The sequence below is a fragment of the Choloepus didactylus genome, assembly GCF_015220235.1.
Source record: "Choloepus didactylus isolate mChoDid1 chromosome 25 unlocalized genomic scaffold, mChoDid1.pri SUPER_25_unloc1, whole genome shotgun sequence".
In the NCBI taxonomy this organism is placed as follows: Eukaryota; Metazoa; Chordata; class Mammalia; order Pilosa; family Megalonychidae; genus Choloepus; species Choloepus didactylus.
In genome coordinates this window covers 5253790-5262212 of record NW_023637606.1, presented here as the reverse complement: position 1 = coordinate 5262212, position 8423 = coordinate 5253790, and the positions used below count along the sequence as shown (strand labels likewise).

General features: G+C 43.1%; 1 pseudogene; it reads right to left on the bottom strand.

Moving 5' to 3' along the window:
• Positions 1–7124: 7124 nt before the first annotated feature.
• Positions 7125–8108, bottom strand: LOC119525258 (annotated as a pseudogene).
• Positions 8109–8423: the final 315 nt, after the last annotated feature.

The window sequence follows — 8423 nt, the reverse complement described above, 5'->3', positions numbered from 1 at the left end:
CTTCTCATCCAGCCACCCATTCATTAATGTATCCATCTGTACATTGGAAACATCCATTGATTCATCCATCCATCCATCTATATTTAGCCATCCATTTATCTACTCATTTATCCATGCAACTTACTCAAATATCCTTCCATTCATCTATTTCTCCACCTACTTATTCACTCATGTATTCATTTATCTCTTCAGCAAATATGTATTGAGTTCCTTCTATACATCAGACACTAGCTCCTGAGCATACAACACAATGAAGACAGGCAAAGTCCCTATCTTAATGAAGGAGACAGATGTTAATAAAACAAAAGACATATGAACAAGATACTTCCAGACACTGGTGAGTGCTGCAGAAATGATAAATCAGGGTGATGTTCTAGAAAATGATGGTGCAGGGAAGCAGCCTTCTCAAACAGGTAGTCAATGTGGAGTGGACTTTCCAGGCGACCCCTCAATGACAAAAGGAAACAGTCATCCCAGGAGTTACCATTATGGGCAGAGGAAACAGCAGGTGTGAAACCTCAGGGGTGGAAACGAGCTTGCAAGCTGGAGTAACAGAAATAAATCCATTGCTGGAATTTAGCAAATGAGGTTCTGTTTCTCTTTTTATTTTTGACATTCACTATCTTTTATTGTCATGCTGTTATTTAGGGTGTTTTAGAGTTCTATATACTTTTTTCTTAAACTTTTTGATTTGAAATAATGTCTAACATATAGAATTATTGCAAAAATAATATGAAACTCAGAGAACTCCAATATGCAGTGTCCCCCAATATTCATATTCATCAATTTTAACATTTTGCCATATTTTAAAAATTTTGAATCTGCAGATTTTATTAAGATATATTCACATATCATATACTCCATCCAAAGAATACAATTAATGTCTCACATAATATCATCGCTCAGTTGTGCAATCATCGTCACGCTCCATTTTGGATCATTTTCATTGCTCCAGGAAGAAAAATATTAGATAGACACACAAAAGAAAACCCAAAACACCCCATATCCCTTATCTCCTCCCCTATTATTGACCCCTAGTATTGGTGTTGTCCCTTTCTTTTCTTTCCTTCTTTCTTTTTTTCCTTCCTTCTTTCTTTCTTTTTCTTTCCTTCTCTCTCCCTCCCTCCCTCCCTCTCCCTTCCTTCCTTCCTTTTTCTCTTTTTTTCCTTCTCTCTTTTTTTCTCCCTCCCTCCCTCTCCCTTTCTTCCTTCCTTCCTTTGTTTTTCTTCCTTCCTTCCTTCCCTCCCTCCCTCCCTTTCTTCCTTCCTTCCTTTCTCTTCCTTCCTTCCTTCCTTCCTTTCTTTCTCTTTCTCTTTCTTTTCTTCTCTCTCCCTTTCTTTCCCCCTACCTCCCTCTTTCTCTTTCCCTTGCTTCCTTCCTTCCCTCCTTCTCTCCCTCCCTTCCTTCTTTCCTTCCTTCCTTCCATCTACCTCACTATCAATCTATCTATCTACCTACCTATCCATCCATCCATACGTCCATTTATCCCCCTCTCTCTCTGTCTATCTACTTACCCATCAATTTTCTAAACATTTGAGAGTAGATTGCACACATCGTGCTCCTTAAACACATAACACTTAAGTAAGGGGATCTTAACCTGGGCCCTGGATGGGTTTCAGTGTCGGTGAACCCCTTGCCACAGGCTGCCAAAGAGGGGTGTCAGGACCTGTGATCTAGGAGAAGAAGTGAGCCCATCTGGTTCACTGGAGAGATGGGGAAACTGACAGGGGAGGGGCTGCTGATATTCACTGAGTGAGTGCCATGCACTATATGCCCACAACATACATGATTGAATTAATCCCGCCCCATACCTTCAGATAGACAAGAACACCTTCATTTTATTGACATGGCTCAGAGAGGGCCAGAAACTTGCCCAAGGCCACGCAGACTGGAATTGAACCTAGCTCTATCCCCAAAGCTCCTTGCCCTGCAGCAGCATAGCAGTAGGTTTGAGCCCGGACCCCAGATGCCCTGCTTCCTGGTTCTTCTGACTTTCTCGATCTAGAAATCAGAGGTTCTTCACCTGTGGCCCCAGGTTGCATTGCAGCAGCAGGGTGAGGGGCAGGAAGTGAGAGGGAGTTTCTACTAACTTGTGATATCATCTGCAAAGTGCTGTGTGTCTTGGTAGTTTTTGCGGGGAGAGGAGCAGTGCTACCATGAGATTTCCTATGAGGAGTGTGACCTCCTAAAAGTTAAGAATCTCAGTTCAAAACCTTCCAGGAATGGGGAGGGGGGAGATAGAAGAACATTTGCCTCTGCCCCCCCCCCCACCATGCCCCTTCGTCCTCTGTAGGCTTATGTAGCCATGGCATGAAATTATCTGCAAAATTGCTGCCTGTCTCCAAACATGCAGCCCTGTCTTACTTACCCCCAGCATTTGTGCACTGGCCAACCCCTCCTTACAGCCTCCTCTTGGGGTACAGGCAGCTGGCAGACAGGAGGCCTGGGTACTTATGCAGCCTGGACTTCTAACTATCCTTGTGTGACCGTGGGTAGGTCCTGCTCTCTACCAGAGAGGATTCTTGGTGGTCAAGGAGAAAAAAAAATCAGCTCCAACTGGCTGAAATGACAAAAGGATGACCAGCACATGTCCTGTTGAATTAAGATTAGGCTTCAGGCATGGCTGGATCCAGGCTTCAATGCTGTTACCAGGGTCAGGCACCATCCACTTCTCTGCACATTGTGGGGGAAGGTGGCCACCAGCAGCTCTAGGCTTATGTCCGTCCGAGTTGAAGAGTGAACTCAAAAGCTCCAATGTCACTCTCACGGACTGGCTCAGATCGCGGCTCTGAACCAATCACACTAGTAGGGATTGGCCAGTCCTCTTCATGAGCTTCCTCTCTGGAGAGAGGAGACCCTCATGCTGAGAACAGTGGATTGAAGGTGAAGAAGGGATGACACACATCTAGCCAAGGGGGCAAGCATAGGCTGAAAACCATGAGCCGGCATCCTCCCGAAAGGGATGTCGTTTTTGAATTTGGACAAAGTTGCCTTACAAAGCAGCACTGGCCCTGGGAGGAGCCCCCCAAATCAGGGACTGTTACCAGGAAAAGCGGAGAATAATGCCAAGAAGGCAAGTTGCAAATGCCCAATGTACTGTCCTTCTCTGGGGAAATGTCTTATTGGTCTGTTCCCTAAACATTCATGACCACCCAGAGATAAAGCCAAACGCCCTAGAATAACACTCAGGGTCTACTCTGGGTTGAAGATAATCCAGGGTAGGTCTCTACTGCTGGTCATGGGGATTTGCTCCAGCTTGGGCTTTGCCAATATCACTATAGGTAGCTCGCCTGTGTATACAGAAACCATGCTGAATAAGTCTGTGCCTAGCAGGAAACTGGAAGGCGCAGGGAAAATTCTGGAGGCCAGACAGAGGATTCTTCCAAAAAAATCCAGAAGGGCTGGAACATCTACAAATGGAACCAGCAGTTGAATGTCTTGAGTGCAAACAAACTAGACCACAAGGGGGTGTTAGGAACCTAATGTAGCAGCAGCTCAGTCACACCCAGGAAGTCAGAACAAGCCCCAAATGATACTTTGTAGCTGTGAGACCTTGGAAACATCACATACCGCCTCCAGTCTGTCTCAATGTCATTGTCAGTAACGTTGGGATGTCATGGTAAATGTTTAAAAAGATTCAACACCACCAATCATGCATTTTGCCAAATCCTCGAATTATGTACTTTTTTTTTAATTAGAGAAGTTTGTTTACAGAAAAATCATGCATAAAACACAGAGTTCCCATATATCTTATATCATGTTTAAAAACATCATTGCGTTTGTAAGGGTTCTTTATATTTCTGGATATCACTCTTTTACCACATTTCTGCTTTGCAAATACTCCTTCTTAGTCCATGGTTTATCTTTTCGGCCTCGTAATAATGTCTTGCAAAAGGCAGAAGTTCTTAATTCTGATAAAGTCCAATTTATCAAGTTGGTCATTTGTGGCTCATGTTGTGTGTATATGCGTGTGTCCACGCATCTTCACCTAGCCCAAAGTCACAAAGACTTTCTCCTCTATTTTCTTCAAGAAGTATTTTTTGTTTTAGAATTAACATTTAACTCTCTGATGCATTTTGTGTTAATTTTTTAATGCAATTTTATTGAGATATATTTACACAGCATACAGACCATCTGAAGTATGCAATCACAGGTTCACAGAATCATCACATGGTTGTGCACACAGCTCCATGATGAAATACAGAACATTTTCATTAGTCCAGGAAAGAAATAAAAATAAAAAAGAAAACCCTATCCTCCCATACTCCTTGTCCCCTTATATTATTGGCCTATAGTGTTGGTATAGTCCCTTTGTTACTGTTGATGGAAGAATATTAAGATATTGCTTTTAACTATAAGTCCCATGTATTTTTTTAATTTTTATGCTAGTAACACATGTGTGCTGGTTTGTATATATTATGTCCCCCAGAAAAAGCCATATTCTTTAATGCAGTCTTGCATGGGCAGATGTATTGGTGTTGATTAGATTGTAATTCTTTGATTGAGTGCTTCCATGGAGATGTGACCCACCCAACTGTAGGTGATAACTCTGATTGGATAATTTCCCATGGACCTGTGGCCCTTCCCATTCAATGTGCACCTTGATTACTTTACTGGAGCACTATATAAGCTCAGACAGAAGGAGCAAGCTAGCTGTAGCTGAGAGACACATTTGGAAGATGGCCATTGAAGCTGACACTAACATTTTGGAGAGTGCCATTTTGAAATGCAACCTGGGAGCAAGCAGATGCCAGCCATGTGCCTTCCCAGCTAACAGAGGTTTTCTGGATCCTTCAGTGCAGGTACCCTGTTGTACCCTTGGACATGTTATAGCCTTAAGACTGTAGCTGTGTAACCAAGTAAATCCCCTTTATAAAAGCCAATCCATTTCTGGTGTTTTGCATTCCAGCAGCTTTAGCAAACTGGAACAGGTAGAGTCATACCTCCATGGAAATAATCTAATTGAAAGGTCCCACCCACATTTGGGGGGGGCACATCTCCATAGAAACAAACTGATCAAAAGATCCCACCCATAATAAGTCTGCACCCACATGATTGGATTAAGAAAACGTGGTTTTTGTGGGGGACATAACGGATCCAAACCAGCACAGGAGATTTCAATATTCAGACAGGGTTAGGGAGCCCTATACCACATGCTGTCATCCCCCAGCCTCTGAACCCTATATCTGTTTTATTTGTGATGAAGGGAGATTAAGAAGGTGCCATGAACATCACAGTGAGACTTTTCCCTGGAAGAAATTAGAAGAACCAGAAGAGAAATAAAAAAGTATTAACCTTCTTGCTAGGTGATTCAATATTATCTCATTTAATTTGACAAATATTTATGGAGCATCTATTTTGTGTCAGACCATGTGCTTGAGACACATCAGTGACCAAGAGAGCTAAAGATCTCTGTTTCCTTGGAGCTTCTGTTCTAGCCAGGGGAGCTGGATGATGGACTTATTGAAGAAATACAGCTGATTCTCCATATTGGTGGTAGTCATCTTCTATAAAATCACCATCAGCACTGAATGAGGGGGCGCTGAACCATTGCTCCCAGTGGAAATACAACATTTCCATCAACTGATCAATACATAACCTTATTTTATGTGTGTTTCTGTTTAAAAGCATCTTATTTACAATATATTATTGATGCTTTAACATGAAACTCATGGCCAGCAGTGCCTGAACTCATGTGTGAATGAAACGTCTCCAAAACACCTACTTCCTCCGTGATGTCACATTCTTCTTGCCTCACGAACACAAGACAGCACTCTGCCCCATGCCAGGGTCCACCATGGACTGCGAAATCGTCCAGAGGAAGTACGCAAACGTGGAAAGCATGGGAATAAATCTACCATGAAAAGGCCACTAGAGAGCGAGAGCTAAAAGGGGAAGGGAGAGCAATGCCTTGTTCAACCTCAGCTGGGAACGTGTATCTCGGGTTACTCAAATTTTCCACCACCCTGCCCTTGTCTGTGCATGATCACGAAAACCCTGTGAGGATTGGTTTTGGGATGATGAGTAAATTTCAGTGCGCAGGCAAATTTGCAAATACGGGGTCCATAAATAATAAGGATGGACTGTACATAAATTAGGATGTGAGAAGCACAGTGGAAAAACAGAGAAACTAGAGCAGAGCTAGAAGAGTCAAGGATATGGGTGGGGGTGGCAGGAATAAATAGAGGGGCTGGGGTAGGTCTCATTGAGAAGGCGTAACTGAAGCAAAGGCTGGGAGGAGGTGAAGGGGTGAACCAGGTAGATATCTAGGGGGAGACAGTTCCAGGCAGAGGGAACAGCCAGTGCAAAGTGTCAAGGCAGGTGGATGCCTGGTGTATGCGAGGAACAGCAAGGAACAGAGTGAACGAAGAGTAGAGAGTAAGAGATAGGGCTTTGCCTTTCAACGTCTCCTCATCTGTGACTTCCAAGTCCATGATACACCTGGGTTTTATTTTATTTAATGGCAAATTAATACAATTACCCAGGGAATGGGTGTCAGGCTTTGGGGACTGTGTCCACGGAAGGTTGCATATTTTTCAACATAGCTGCATTCCATATGAGCTTCTTAGTAAGAACATAACCTTTTTTAAAAAAATTAAATTCAGTTTTATTGAGATATATTCACATACCATAAAATCATCCATGGTGTACAATCACCTGTTCACAGTACCATCACATAGTTATGCATTCATCACCCCAATCTATTTTTGAACATTTTCCTTACACCAGAAATCATAAGAATAAGAGTAAAAAATAAAAGTAAAAAAGAACACCCAAGTCATTCCCCCCATTCCACCCTATTTCTCATTTAGTTTTTGTCCCTATTTTTTTCCTACTCATGAAATTAGGTTTTATTTATAAAGGTACAACTGTACATCCTTTTAAAAAAATGAAAATTCAAGTCTTAGCATTAAGCAATGCTAAGCAATGAGATATTACGAAGCTCTTTACAGCAGTAATTATATAGTGGTAACACTTTACCATTGTAAAAATATCACAGAATTTAAATCACCAGCTTGGGTCCTCAATGATTCAAGTGTTTAATCCCACGTGAGGGCTGGTCAGTTTTAAAATGAAATTCCGATAAGCCGTCCTCGAGTGCTTCATTATCAGCACGCATCAGGTCACACGGTGGGATAGCTGACTTTTGTGGTGACTCCACAGTGGTTGTTCCGGTCTCTGGCCATCTTTACGTAGCCCTCCATGTCCCAACTTTCACCCCAGCTGTCCTTGATGAGCCAGTATTTATTGTTATCTGAATCTGTTCCTTCAGAGCCATAGCCGAGCACCAGGATCCCATGATCCAGGTCTCAGCTGCTGCAGTCTGGCTCATAATAAATGCCTGATTCATAGAACTGGAAGGAATCATGGTTTGCATCAATAGCAACCGAGATGGGACCTACAGTTGCCACTGCCACCATAAGGGCCTTCTCCAGTGGAGCGACCTCCACGAAGCCAGTGTCGTTGGCAGCAGAATACTCAGGTTTGTAGCTACAGGTCATGTCCTTTCCAACATATGGATAGGATTCCTCTGAATCGAGGCCTTTGTTGTCCTGGGCATACTGGAAGGCATTGTCCATTAGGCCGCCATTGCAGCTGCTATTGCCCTCAGCCTGTGAACAGTCCACCAGCTTCTGCTCACTGAGTGAAACAAGTATGTCAGTTTTCTGGAACATCTGTCCTTCCAGGGAACTGGTTGCACTGAAAGCCCAACAAGAACCACAGTGATCCTGATCCTTCACGGGAGTCACGTAGCCTTTATCCCTCCAATCTACAGACGTGGAGACTTCAGAGGGAGATTCAGAGCACATTTCCTCCTTCTTGGGTTCCTGGTTTTGAAAGCTATTCATCACCTGCCTGAATTCGTCATTGGTCTTGTCACCAAAGGCATTCATTCCCAACCTGAAGCTGTGTTGCCCCAGGCTGTATTCCAGATTGTGCATTTCAATCATTTTCATATTCTTCTCCCACACTGCTCTCCTCCAATCCTCTTCATTCCCGCCATATAGTCTCTGGTGCTCTGACTTCCACTCGGTCCAATGTACTTCTAAATTTGACTCAAATATTGGAGCAGCTGAGGCTATTCCCAAGCAAAAGGCAGTCAGAAAGAGTGAAGATTCTGGCGCAGGTGCATTCCACACACGTACAGACAAGGCGTCTCTAGGATCCGTAGTCTCCCCATTTTTCTACTCATCCATCCGTACACTGGATAAAGGGAGTGTGATTCACAAAGTTTTCACAATCACACTGTCACCCCTTATTAGCTACATTTTTATACAATCATCTTCAAGATTCAAGGCTACTGGGTTGGAGTTTGATAGTTTCAGGTATTTACTTCTAGCTATTCCAATTCATTAAAACAAAAAAGGGTTATGTGTGTTGTGCATAAAAGTGCCCACCAGAGTGACCTCTCGGCTCCTTTT